The sequence below is a fragment of the Bubalus bubalis genome, chromosome 6, assembly GCF_019923935.1.
Source record: "Bubalus bubalis isolate 160015118507 breed Murrah chromosome 6, NDDB_SH_1, whole genome shotgun sequence".
Classification (NCBI taxonomy): Eukaryota; Metazoa; Chordata; class Mammalia; order Artiodactyla; family Bovidae; genus Bubalus; species Bubalus bubalis.
The window spans coordinates 26,192,836-26,205,175 of NC_059162.1; positions in this window are offsets into that span (position 1 = coordinate 26,192,836).

A 12,340-nucleotide genomic window follows, 5' to 3' on the forward strand; every position below is an offset into this window, starting at 1 on the left:
GTGTTAGGGGGCAGAGAGTGTGGAGAAATACATTACGAGGTTGTATATTTCAAGTGACAAGCATGACACATGTCAGGAGCATGCAATGGTTAAGGGCCTTTTAATAAATTATTAATAGTCTAAATGGAGCAGTATATTCAGGTAAGGGAATACGGGATACTCAAGTGGCAAGGATATTTTGGAACTCAGATTGAAAAGAGCATGGAAAATAAAAATAAGTTTAGACTTTATCCAGTAGGGAATGAGAAGCCATAAATGGCTCCTTCTAGGCTTCTGAGAGGGAGAGTGACAGACACATTGACAGTTATATTTATGGAAAAGTAATCTAACGAGGTTTTATAGACTGGTATAAAGAAAGAAAATAATGGAAAAGAGAAATAAGTTAATAGGCTATTGAAATAGTCCAGCAGAGAACTGAGAGCTTAAACTAGAACAGTGGCAATGGGGATATAAAGAAGTGTGGGAGTAGGAGGTGGATTTGTAAATAAATTTGGCTTTTCTATAGTTTTAGACAGACATTAAAAAGTGTGAGTTTTTATGTTTAATTTTTTTATTTTTGCTTCATATTTTCCAGCACTGCTCTGTTGGAAATCAGAACTTCCTTAGCTGATGAAGGGGATCATAATAAGCCACCCCCAAACGTACCACTTTGGCTTACAGGTTATTTTGAGCTGAAGGCAATTAAGAAATAGCATATACAGGAGAAACTCTGCCCTCCCATTTCTGCCTGAAAACAGGGCATAAATTTCCCCTTGGAAGGGTAACAAATTTACATTTATAAAGATTTCTCCCTCTCCAGCACCAGAAAGAGGAGAAAAATTTTAATTGCCAGAGATGACTCTTATCACTGGAGACACCACTGACTGTCTGCATAACAAGCCTGACTCAATAACCTTTACTATCATACTTTTCCTAGTCACCTTCCCATAGTTTCCTGGAAGCCCAAACACCCCCTTTCCTTTGTCTAGTCACTTCTCCACAATTTATTGTTGTTCAGTTGCTCGATCATGTCCAACTCTTTTCAACCCCATGGACTGCAGCACACCAGGCTTCGCTGCCCATCACAATCTCCCAGAGCTTGTTCAAACTCATGTCCATTGAGTCGATGATGCCATCCAACCATCTCATCCTCTGTCGTCCCCTTCTCCTGCCTTCAATCTTTCCCGGCATCAGGGTCTTTCCAATGAGTTGGCTCCACGCATCAGGTGGCCAAAGTATTGGAGTTTTAGCTTCAGTGTCAGTCCTTCCAATGAATATTCAGGACTGATTTCCTTTAGGATTGACTGGTTGGATCTCCTTGCAGTCCAAGGGGTCTCAAGAGTCCACAAATTATTACCCTTTGTTAAGGTGCTATGTAGGCACCTGGGTCTAACTTCATCTTTGGGTTTTCCCTTATTTTCTGTGAAGCCCTCACGTACATGCAAAAGAAAATTTTCCCTGTTACTCTGTCTTTTGTTGTTCAATTTGCTGGCTTCAGGTACTGAATCTAAGAGGATAAGAAAAACTTATCCTCTATAATGAAGAAAAACTAAGAAAAACTCTTCCTCTATAATGAACATTCAAAAATGCCCTCAAGCAACTGATCATTGCTAAATCATGTGACCACTTTCATGTATAGACTTGAGTCTTAATCTCAAGTGGGTCCTAAGTGCTGCCTGGCAAACTGAATACATTTCTTTAGTAAATTCACTGGCATGTGAAATCTGCATGGGCAGGGATCTCTGTTCAGTTTACTGGCATATGCCAAGAGCCTTGAATACCGCCTGCCACAGAGCATGTGTAGGACAATATTATGGACAAGTGTTTTATATTTTTTCTTCTTTCCTCAAACCTCAAACCCCCAAATCCTCAGACCTCAATACTCAGCTATTGGCCTTGCTACTTACTTCACTGAGAAAATGCAATTAATCTGAGAAGAACATGCACATACTCCCACACCTAAGTCAACCACCCCCTTGCAAACTCACCCATATTTTCCCTCCCACTTATCACAAAGGACAGTTTGCCCCGGCTCCTCTCTAAGTTTGACTCTCCCAACTGTACACTGCGTCCCACTCTCTTCTGCCTACTCAAGTTTGTTCCTGCAGTCGACTCTTCTCTTTCCTGCATCATCAGTTTTTCCTCTCAACTGGATAATTCCCATCAGGATACAGATTGATTTAGGAGAAAACCCTGATGCAGAAAGTAAAGAGGTGTTCTGGTGTGTGCTTGGGTGCTGGCAGCCTACTTAGAACTGTCAAGCAGAGCTGCCTTTAGGTGGCCTTGGGCTCTCAGAGCATCTGCTAAGGGGTTTTTTCCCAAGGTATAATATTGTGCCTGACAATTAGTAGGTGCTCAATAAATATTCACTGAAGAATGAATAATAACCCTCATCTTGAACTATCCCTCTCTTGACTATGCAGCCCTCCAGCTACCATCTCATTCCTCTGCACACCTTTTATAGAAAATTCCACAAGAGCATTATTCATATGATTGCTGTTTTCACTTTTGAGCCTCTTAGTCTCTCTTGATCTCACTCCAATTGTGCTTTCATCTCTAGGACCCTACTAAAACTTTGAGATCACCAACGACCTCCATTTTGACAAGTCCAATTTCTAGACCTCATTTACTTGACCTTTCAAGCAATCATTTGACCCAGGGGATAACCTCTCCTTTTTTCCTCACTGACCTCTCTTTCTCAGTCACATTTGCTGGTTTCTACTCAGCTCTCCAACTTCTTAATGTTGTAATGTTCCCATTTCTGCCCTCAGACATCTTTTCCATCACATTTATTCCCATACTTTACTTCCTAGTCTAAATACTGATGAGTCTCAAATTTATATCCAGGCTCTGAATTTAAGACTTATCCAACAACTCCTCTTGCATTTTGAATAAGCATCTCTCTGTTTCTTCCTTTAAATTTCAGATGTATAGAAATGAATGAATTATAATCTTTTGTTGATGCCATATTCATTTTTGTTTGTTTGTTTGTTTTTGGTCAATGCTTGGCCTTCTTTTCCATTTATTTATTTATTGTTTAATATACTATAATAAATACCTGTGAACATATTACATGATAAAGAAACTAGAATGCCTACAATAATGTAAGGCATCCTCTATGATCTTCCCCCACCCCATCCCTGTACTACTCCCCACCTAGGTAACACCCTGGTACCATCTCCATTACCACAAACTGCCCAAACCACCATCGACTCTCTCCTAGATTGATGCAATAGTCTTCTGACTGGTCTTCCTGCTCCTTTTTTTGCATCAACAACCTCCCCCTCCCCATCCATCCCCACCTCCTCCTCCACCCCCAGCCAATCTATTCTTTTCACTGCATCCGGAGTGATGCTTTAAGGTCAGCTCATATCAATTCTATGTGACTCTACCCAAAATCTTCAATGGCTTCCCATTCTCATACCAGATAAAACCCAAAATCCTTGTAATGGATTACAAAGCCCTCCATGATCTGACTCGCTGAGTCCTCATCCGCTACCATCATGCTCACTAGTCCTTTGGCCTAATATCTTTGAAGTAGCTATTCGAACTGCCTACAATACTCTTTCCCAAAATACCTCCCCATCACTCTTCCTTATTTTATTCAGGTTGTTACTCATGAGTGAAGCCTTCTCAGTTAATCATTAAGAATAGCATTCCTCCTCCACTTCCTGAGTCACTTCCCAACTTCCTTATTCTGTCCACTTGAACTTACCCTATGGGTATTTGTTTATTTTCTGTCTCCTCCCAGTAGAAGGAATGTTCCAGGGGGCAAGGACTTGCATGTTCACCACTCTAACCCACAGTGAAATATGTCTGGTGCTGGGCAGGCACTTGTTGCAGACAGGTTCCCCGGAAGCAGACTCTGAGACTGGGTTAGTGTGCGTGACTTCCATTAGGAGGGCTCTGTAAAAGGGAAGGGAAGGAAAAAGAATTGGGCACAGGGAGAAGCTGGGTGATGATACAGTCTTAATAAAGGACTTGGTTAATCCCAGAGGAAGCTCTGACGCTGGGATGGCCCTTCAGAGTTGTACCAAACACCTGGGTTTTTATAATCCAGTTATTCGTGGGGCTTGCTTGAGAAAGTGGCCATGACCTTGGAGGAAGGCTGTCTTTAGCTCTGCAGGGTATCATGGGCTAATGACTGAGTGCTTACTGCCAGCAGCACTCCTGGGACCTGGGGAAATAATTCCTTCATTTCCAGAGAGATCTAAGTGGCCCATCGTGGTGCCCGCCACAGCAGTCAATAAAGTGGTTGACAGATGAACTTTTTGAGATCCAAGAACACAGGAAATGGGTGAGGGTTCATGACATGCAAAAGAGGGAGGAATTGGGAACCAGGTCAGTGAATCTCCACACCCACAGTCCTCCGGTTGCCTCCCGTGGGCAGGACCACGTGCAGGCACTCTGTGATGGGCCCCAGTGGTTACAGTGTGACCCTGCCCGGGAGAGAGAGAGTGAAACATAGGCACAAACATCCATGGTACAAAGCAGTGCATTATAACAAAGTCGTGCTTATAAAGAGAAGAGAGGAGGGAAGTGAGGGGAAGGATTGAGGAAGGCAGTGTGGGGGAGGTTTTTGAAGTCTTGGAAGGTGGATAAGGTGTTGCTGAGCATGATCGGAGGGAAGACAGCCAGCAGGCTAAGAGGTGAGAGACCAAGAGCTCAGATGCAGGAAATCCTGTGCCATGGCATCTCCCCTGTCTCTCCTCCGATACTTGGAGGCTTTACTGCACACAAATCCCTCCAATGCCAACATCACATGCACGTTCAAGTTCAATCCTGAAAGAGGAAAATGCTGCCTCTTCGCTACCAATTCTATCAGCCTCAGGGAGATAATTTGTAGAATTTTATGTGACCTGTTCTATTTTTAAAACTGTAATGAGCCAGTAAATCCCATCAGGCACACTATAAAACTGTCCCTTGTATTTAGGAAACAGAATCTAACAGCTACAGAAAAGATCATGTTTTTTGAAGAGAAGCCTATGCAGTGGTAGCTGACTCTCTGGTTTAAAAAAGTTAGACTCGGGCTTCCCTGGTGGCTCAGTGGTAAAAGATCGCCTGCCAATCCAGGAGACACAGATTCGATCCCTGGTCTGGGAAGATGCCACATGCTGCAAATCAATTAAGTCTGTACGCCACAACTATCGAGCCTGTGCTCTAGAGCTGGGAACCACAACTGCTGAGACCACGTGCCCTAGAGAACCTGCTCCACAGTAAGAGAAGCCCCCGCAACGAGAAGCCCGCGCGCTGCAACTAGAGAGTAGACTCCACTTACCACAGCTAGAGAAAAGCCCATGGAGCAACAAAGACCCAGCACAGCCAAAAATAAATAAACAAATAAAAGATTTAGACTCAAATAAACACGTGTAAAGATCATCACTGATGTAACCTTACAGTTGAAGAACTTGAGCCCAGAAAGGTGATAGGACTTCGTCAAAGTGACAGAGCAGATCAGTGTCAGGTGAAGCCCAACAATATGCACATGGCCCCCAGACCCCTTTTAAAGGACTATCTACAAGACAATGGCACCCCACTCCAGTACTTTTGCCTGGAGAATCCCATGGACAGAGGAGCCTGGTAGGCTGCAGTCCATGGGGTCGCTAGAGTCAGACACAACTGAGCGACTTCCCTTTCACTTTTCACTTTCATGCACTGGAGAAGGAAATGGCAACCCACTCCAGTGATCTTGCCTGGAGAATCCCAGGGACGGGGAGCCTGGTGGGCTGCCGTCTCTGGGGTCACACAGAGTCGGACATGACTGAAGCGACTTAGCAGCAGCAGCAGCAGATCTTTGGCCAGGGCTCCTTAAAGGATGCCTGCCTCCCTCCTTAAATGAACAGCAGCAGGAGCCACTGGCCAACCCAGTTGCTGGTTCAAGTGGCAGCTCCCACCTAACTGTACCCATCCAAAAAGGAGTGACACAGTGAGTCAGCTTGGAGTCTGCTTTCCTGTAGCTCAAGAGTGGCAAGACGAGGAACAAACCATGGGCTTTATTGTTGGGGTAAGAGAATGATTTACAAGGCCCTGGCCCTTGGCTGGGATAGAGAATAGAAAATCCTTTAAGGAAGTGATTTCAAAAATAATCACTTGAAACCATGGTTTCAGCTTGAGGGTCCAGCGTGGCTTTGTGTTTTCCTGCCAGTGAACCAATTTCTGTTTGCCTAAGCTAGTCACCCTGAATAGTGCCTTCCTGATCTGCTTTAGAAATGAGCCTCCCTCTCCCTCCTTCCACTATAAATGGATCCACTATTTCTTAAGGCACTAGATCCCTTTGATTGTTTGCTGGCAACCTCTGGCTTTAGCTTGGACTGTGTGGGATACCTCATGACCAAACAAGGGACCAAGATGAAGACTGACTGTCAACAGTGATTACTGCCGTGTTTGACTCCTTGGAATCAGCAACTTGATGGGAAATGACTTGTTTAGAAATTAGACCTGGAAGATACAAACAAGCCCATGTATGAAATTATACAAAGTCTGATCCCAGGCCTCAGAAACTTAGAAGCAGGTAGAGAAAATAAGAGAGAGAAGCCCCAAAACTCTAAAAATAAATGTTATTTATTCCTATGTGGCAGGTTTAACTAATGCTTAGTTTTTCTCAGTAGCAAGCCTCGTGACCACAAATCCCTGGGTGTGGGCCATGTGAATCTTTTATTCATAATTATCAGAATTCAAAGAATCCATGCTTGGACTAAAAGTTTCAGCAGGGACTAAGTTCACATAAACACTTTGTTGATCTTTATTATCCTATTTGTCAGGATTCTCATAACATCCTATTTCAAGATGAAATTCTGGTAAAAATTATATTTTATCAAATTGTTTCAATTATTATTTTAATGGATAAATGCCAGGCGGGGCTAATCCAGGCAGAAACAGTTAGATACCTGTTATGGGTGTGGGATAGAGCTTGTTAGACACTAGTGGCCTACTGGCATGAATGTGAGATTAGTAAAAATTTTTTTGTTCATCTGAAAATCTTAGATCAGCCTCTCCTTATGGGTCACATTTTTGAGGCTGGAGTTTAAGATGTCAATCATCCATCCCTCGAGTTTCCATCCTCCCCTCTTATTCATTTAGTGGTGGGTTAACCAGGCCAGTAACTAGTTTCTCATGTACTGGGTATCTATTCCCATCACTGTCCTCTTGGCTATAAAAGTACTCAGTTCAATCACTTCCTATTATTCAGATTTAACCAAGATGTGTCATGGTGGTGGTGGTGATAGTGTATGTGTCTTTGTACATTGATCACTATCGAATTAATGCCAAGTTTTCTCACCTGTAAAGTGGGGATGATTACTCTAAACTCAAGGCTTGACGGGAAGGTTAAGTTAGTAGACACCATGCCTGAGAATCTTTGACACAAAGTTGGTCACCTTCAATATGTTTGTGAAACTGAATTCATGGGGATCTGCCCACACTCACTGGGCCACACCTGCTATCAGTTATTTGGGTCAAGTCCATGTGGCCTCAGGCATCTGTGCTAAGAGTGCACCTTGGGGGTTGGGTACATGGCTTGTTACGGAAGGTCAGGGCAGAGTAGGGAACTGGGCTTTCCGGTCAGGCCATGAGCTCTGGAACTGATTACATTGCGCCAGCACTTCTGAATCCATCTAACTCCAGACTCTTCCATGACATTTGCCTTCTCTCAGTAAGATTTTCCTCTTTTGTGTGTCTCCTGGTCCCTCAAGATGGCTACATTGTCATTCAGCAATCATTTGTTGAGCAGATGCCAGGCACCAGGCACTGTGTCAGTTGTTGTGAGGGAGGCCCAGAGAATCACTTTTGTTGAGTATTTGCTATGCAGCAAACTCTGAGCTGGGCTTCCTTCATGGCTCAGACAGTAAAGAATCTGCCTGCGATGCAGGAGACCGGGTTTGATCCCTGGATTAGGAAGATCCCCTGGAGAAGGGAATAACTGCTCACTCTAGTATTTTTGCCTGGAGAATCCCATGGACAGAGGAACCTGGCCAGCAACAATCCATGGGGTTGCAAAAAATTAGACACGACTGAGTGACTAATATTTTCACTTTTCAAGCCCTGAGCTAGGCCTTTTACATACTTTATCTCATTTACAAAGATGAATAAGACAGTCTCCAGCCATAAGGAATGAAACATCATTAAAGGAAAATAAGACATATACACACAAAAAATAACTATTCCAAGTGTATAAGACTGAAAATCAAGACATTAAGAGAACTGAGAATTTAGAGAAAGCAAAAGTTACTGCTAAGGGATAGGGCCATGACTGTATTCAAAAGGAAGGATGGGTTTGATTGGGTCTTGAAGGATGGGCAACATTTGGGCAGGGAAAGAGAAGAAAATGAGGCTGCCCACTTGGGGAATTGCCCCAGCAAATCTAAAAATGGGAATGAATCCCAGCTGTGCCCATCAGACAGTGAGCAGCCCATTCCTGGGGCTTGGGTAGGACAATTTCCCTCCCCTCTCTGTACCCACCCACCCCCCCCCACACACACACACACAATAATTGAGAGGCACCCACTTCAGTGTCAGACAGACTCAAGTCCCACTTGTGTCACATGCCAGCTAAATTAATAAACGAGTCTCAATAACTTCATCTCTGAAATGGGAATAAAATACTTCATCTCCAGGTTTGTTATGAAGATTAGATGAAATGATGATATACGTAAACTGAGTTCTGGCAATAGTTAGACCAGAATAAAAGGCTGTATCTCATCAAGCACGTGGATATTGACTGAGTGTCTGTGGTTAGAGCTGTCTGTGGTTTGCAAAGTGCCTTCGCCTACACAGGCTCATCAGGGTGGGCCTCCCCTTTGCTCTGTGTGTAGGCAGGGCTGGTGTCACTGGGGTCCCATTTTACAGCTGGGAAAATGGAAGTTTAGAGAAGCCTGGACTTTCCCAAGTTCTTAACTTTAAAGTCAGATAGACCCATGCTCAGACTCTGGCTCTGCCACCATCTGCTAGCTGGGGCACCTCCCTGAGCTTCAGCTTTGCATTCTGTGGTCAGTTTAACACATCCATACCTACATCCTTTACTAAACATTTAATTTGATTATTTAAATTGTTGAATGTATAGTAAGTTTCAAAACTTAAAAACTACAAGAAGCTATGTGATGACAAGTCTCCTTCTCACCCCGTCCACTATCCATCATGTTCCACCACATCCCATAAGTAACTGCTCATACTTCAGCCAGTCACCGTGTGTCCTTGTCTGAGTCTCTACACGTATAGAAGCAAATCCAAATGCATGTATATGTGCTTCTGCATCTTGCTTTATCTTTTAAAGCACATCTAGGAATTTTTTCACATCAGCACATACCAGCTTCCTTATTTTCTTTGGCAGCCAGTATTTCATTACCTGGATGTGCTGTAAGTCATTCAACTAGTCTCCTACTGACTGACACTGAGGTTGTTGCCAGTCCTTTGCTATTACAAACAATATTGCAGTGAATAACCTTGTACATACACCGCTCTGTGTTTTCCTATGATAAATTTTCATACAATAAATTCTTAGAAGCACATTACTGGATCAAACTTGGGCAATGTCATGTTCATAGCTATTGTTAAGTTGCCCTCCATCGGGTTATACACCCACTTGCAGTATACAAGTGCCAGGGCAGTGTATTGTCAAACCCTGGTACTGTTACCAATCTGATAGGTGAAAATAGCATCTCAGTGTAGTTTTAATTTGAATTTATCTTATTATGAAGGAGACTGAGCATATTTTCAAAAAGCTCTTTGTATTTCCCTTACTGTGAACTGTATGTTCACATCCTTTGCTCATTTTTCCATTGGGTTGTTGGTCTTCTATATTTTATAATAAGAACTTTATACAAGGAAAATTTAATCTTAGAAATGTAAACCCTTTGTGATATGAGTTGCAAATAACTTTTTTCTTTCTTCATCGGTTGTTTGCCTTTTCATATGGCTTATTGCATCCGTTATTTTCACGTATGTGTGTGTTAGAAACCATCCCCAAACTTATCAGCTCATCACAACAGCCATTGCGATGCTACGGTCTGGGCTTAGCTAAGAGTCTATCTCTGTTCCACAAGGTGTCAGCTGGGCTCACGTAGGCTTTAAAGTCAGCCGGTGCTTGATGTCCTCATTCATGGGCCTTGTGGTTGGCTGGCTGTCAATAGAAGGTCACTCGTCATCCAGTAGGCTAGTCTGGTGTTCTTCTCATGATGCTCACAGGTTCCAAAAACAGCAAGACAACAAGTACATACCAAAGCCCAAGTGTTTTTAAGCCTCTACTTGCATCACACTTGTTACTGCCTCAGTGGCCAAAGCAAGTAAGGCTGGATTCAGGGTAGGAAGGGAACACCTGAGGGTGTAAAGAAAGGGAAGAAATTTTTGGCCATTTTTGAAAACAATCTACAGCATTTACGGGACTTGTTTGGGATTTTGGTTCTTTTCCTTGGTGTTACTACTGTTTGTTTTCCTATGTAGTGTTTTATTTTTATAGTAATGTAATTTGTCAATCTTTTCTGTCATAGCTTCTAGATTTTAAGTTATAAGTAGGAAGCCGTTCTTCCACTCTGAGGTTATAATGGTAATTCTTACTATCTTCGCATACTTTTATGGCTTCACTGATTACATTTAAGCTTTTATCCACTTGGACTTTATCCTTGTGTTCACTCCACATTTATATTCTTAAGTAAAACATAATTTTTCTCTATTGTCATGGTAAGCAGTTATACTCAGTAACAAACAACTCCTAAATTTTAGTGGCTTTTAACAAGAAAGATTTATTATGTGCTCATGCCGCATGTCCATCATGGTCTGGGGTAAGCTCTGCTCCCATCAACTTTACTCTGGGACCCAAGGTGATGACCCACCCTCCACCTAGGACACTGCCCATCTTGTACAGAAGAGAGACCAAGACCACATACACAGTGCCTCTTACAGCTTCCTCTCAGAAACAACACTTGCTTTTCATGGGCTAAAATGAGTCACACAGCCAATCCTGATGCCAACGAAACAGCAAAGTAAAATCCTCCTCTGAGGAGGGACAACAAATAACCAAGGACATTTCAGTCTTTCACAACTGTAGTTTCTGTTAACTTGCAGCTCTGGGAGAGGACACACACAGAGCCTGAAGCTGCTGGTGACTGCATCTTACCAGCTAGGTCAGGAACATCATCACTGGCCTGGGATTAGGTATGCCAGAAGCAAATGACCCTCACACCTGACCTTTCTCCCTCAGATCTTGTACCCTGTTCAGAGCAAGGGATGTGTTGTAGTCTGGAGCAGCAGAGCATATAAAGAGAGGAGCAGTGAGCCTCTCCTAGGAAACTGGTGTAAGTTGAATGGTGTCACCTTAAAAAGATATACTGCAGTATGAACCCCACCCCAGTACCTCAGAATGTTACCTTTTTTAGAGATAGGGTCTTACAGAGGTAATCAAATTAAAATGAGTATATTAGGATGAGTCCTAATATGACTCATATCCTTATATAAAGGGGAAACTGGGATACAGAGGGAAGATGATATTGAAACAATTTAGCTCAGATTGAGACTTGAACCCATGTCTTGGGACTCCATCCTGGCTAAAACCCACAGTCTTCCAACTGAGATCACAGACCTGGCTTTAGGACCTAATGATGCTCTGGTTCTTGATGTCTCATCACAGAAAAAACTCAGTGAGAGACAAAGTGATAGGTAAGAGTGGATTTATTTAGAGAGAAACACTTCCACAGACGGACTGTGGGCCATCTCAGAAGGTGAGAATGATCTCAAAAGGTGGCATGGTTCACTTTTATGGGCTGTTTCATTGGCTGATGAGTGGGAGGATTATTCCAAATATTTCGAGGAAGGAGCAGAGATTTCCAGGAATTGGGCCACCACTTGTTTTTTGGTCTTTGATGGTCAGCCTTGGAACTGTCATGGCGCCTCTGGGTGTACCATTTAGCTTGCTGATGTGTTACAATCAGTGTATACTGAGGATCAAGATCTAATCAAAGTTGACTTGTCTGCCATCTTGGACCCATTTGATTCTAACCAGTTTCTGTTGTGTCCTTGGGCTATGTCATCCTTTCAAAAGTTGTGCCCTGCCCCCTCCCCTCCTGTTTCAGTATGGATACACGGGAAAAAGACAGCCATCCACTAGTGAAGGAGGGGGACCTGGAACAGATCCTTCGCTCCCAGGCCTCCAAAGGAACCAATTCTGTCATAACCTTGATGTCAGACTTCCAGCCTCTGGGATGGTAAGAAAATAAATGTCTGCTGTTTAAGTCACCCAGTTTATGGTAATTTTTCATGGCAGCTAGCAAAGGAATACAGGGAACATATCCCAGAGCTTGGTAAGGGCCGCCTGGATGCTAATTTGAAGCATTTCTGGTGTCATGGGTTAACAGAAAAGAAGCCCATGGTCAAT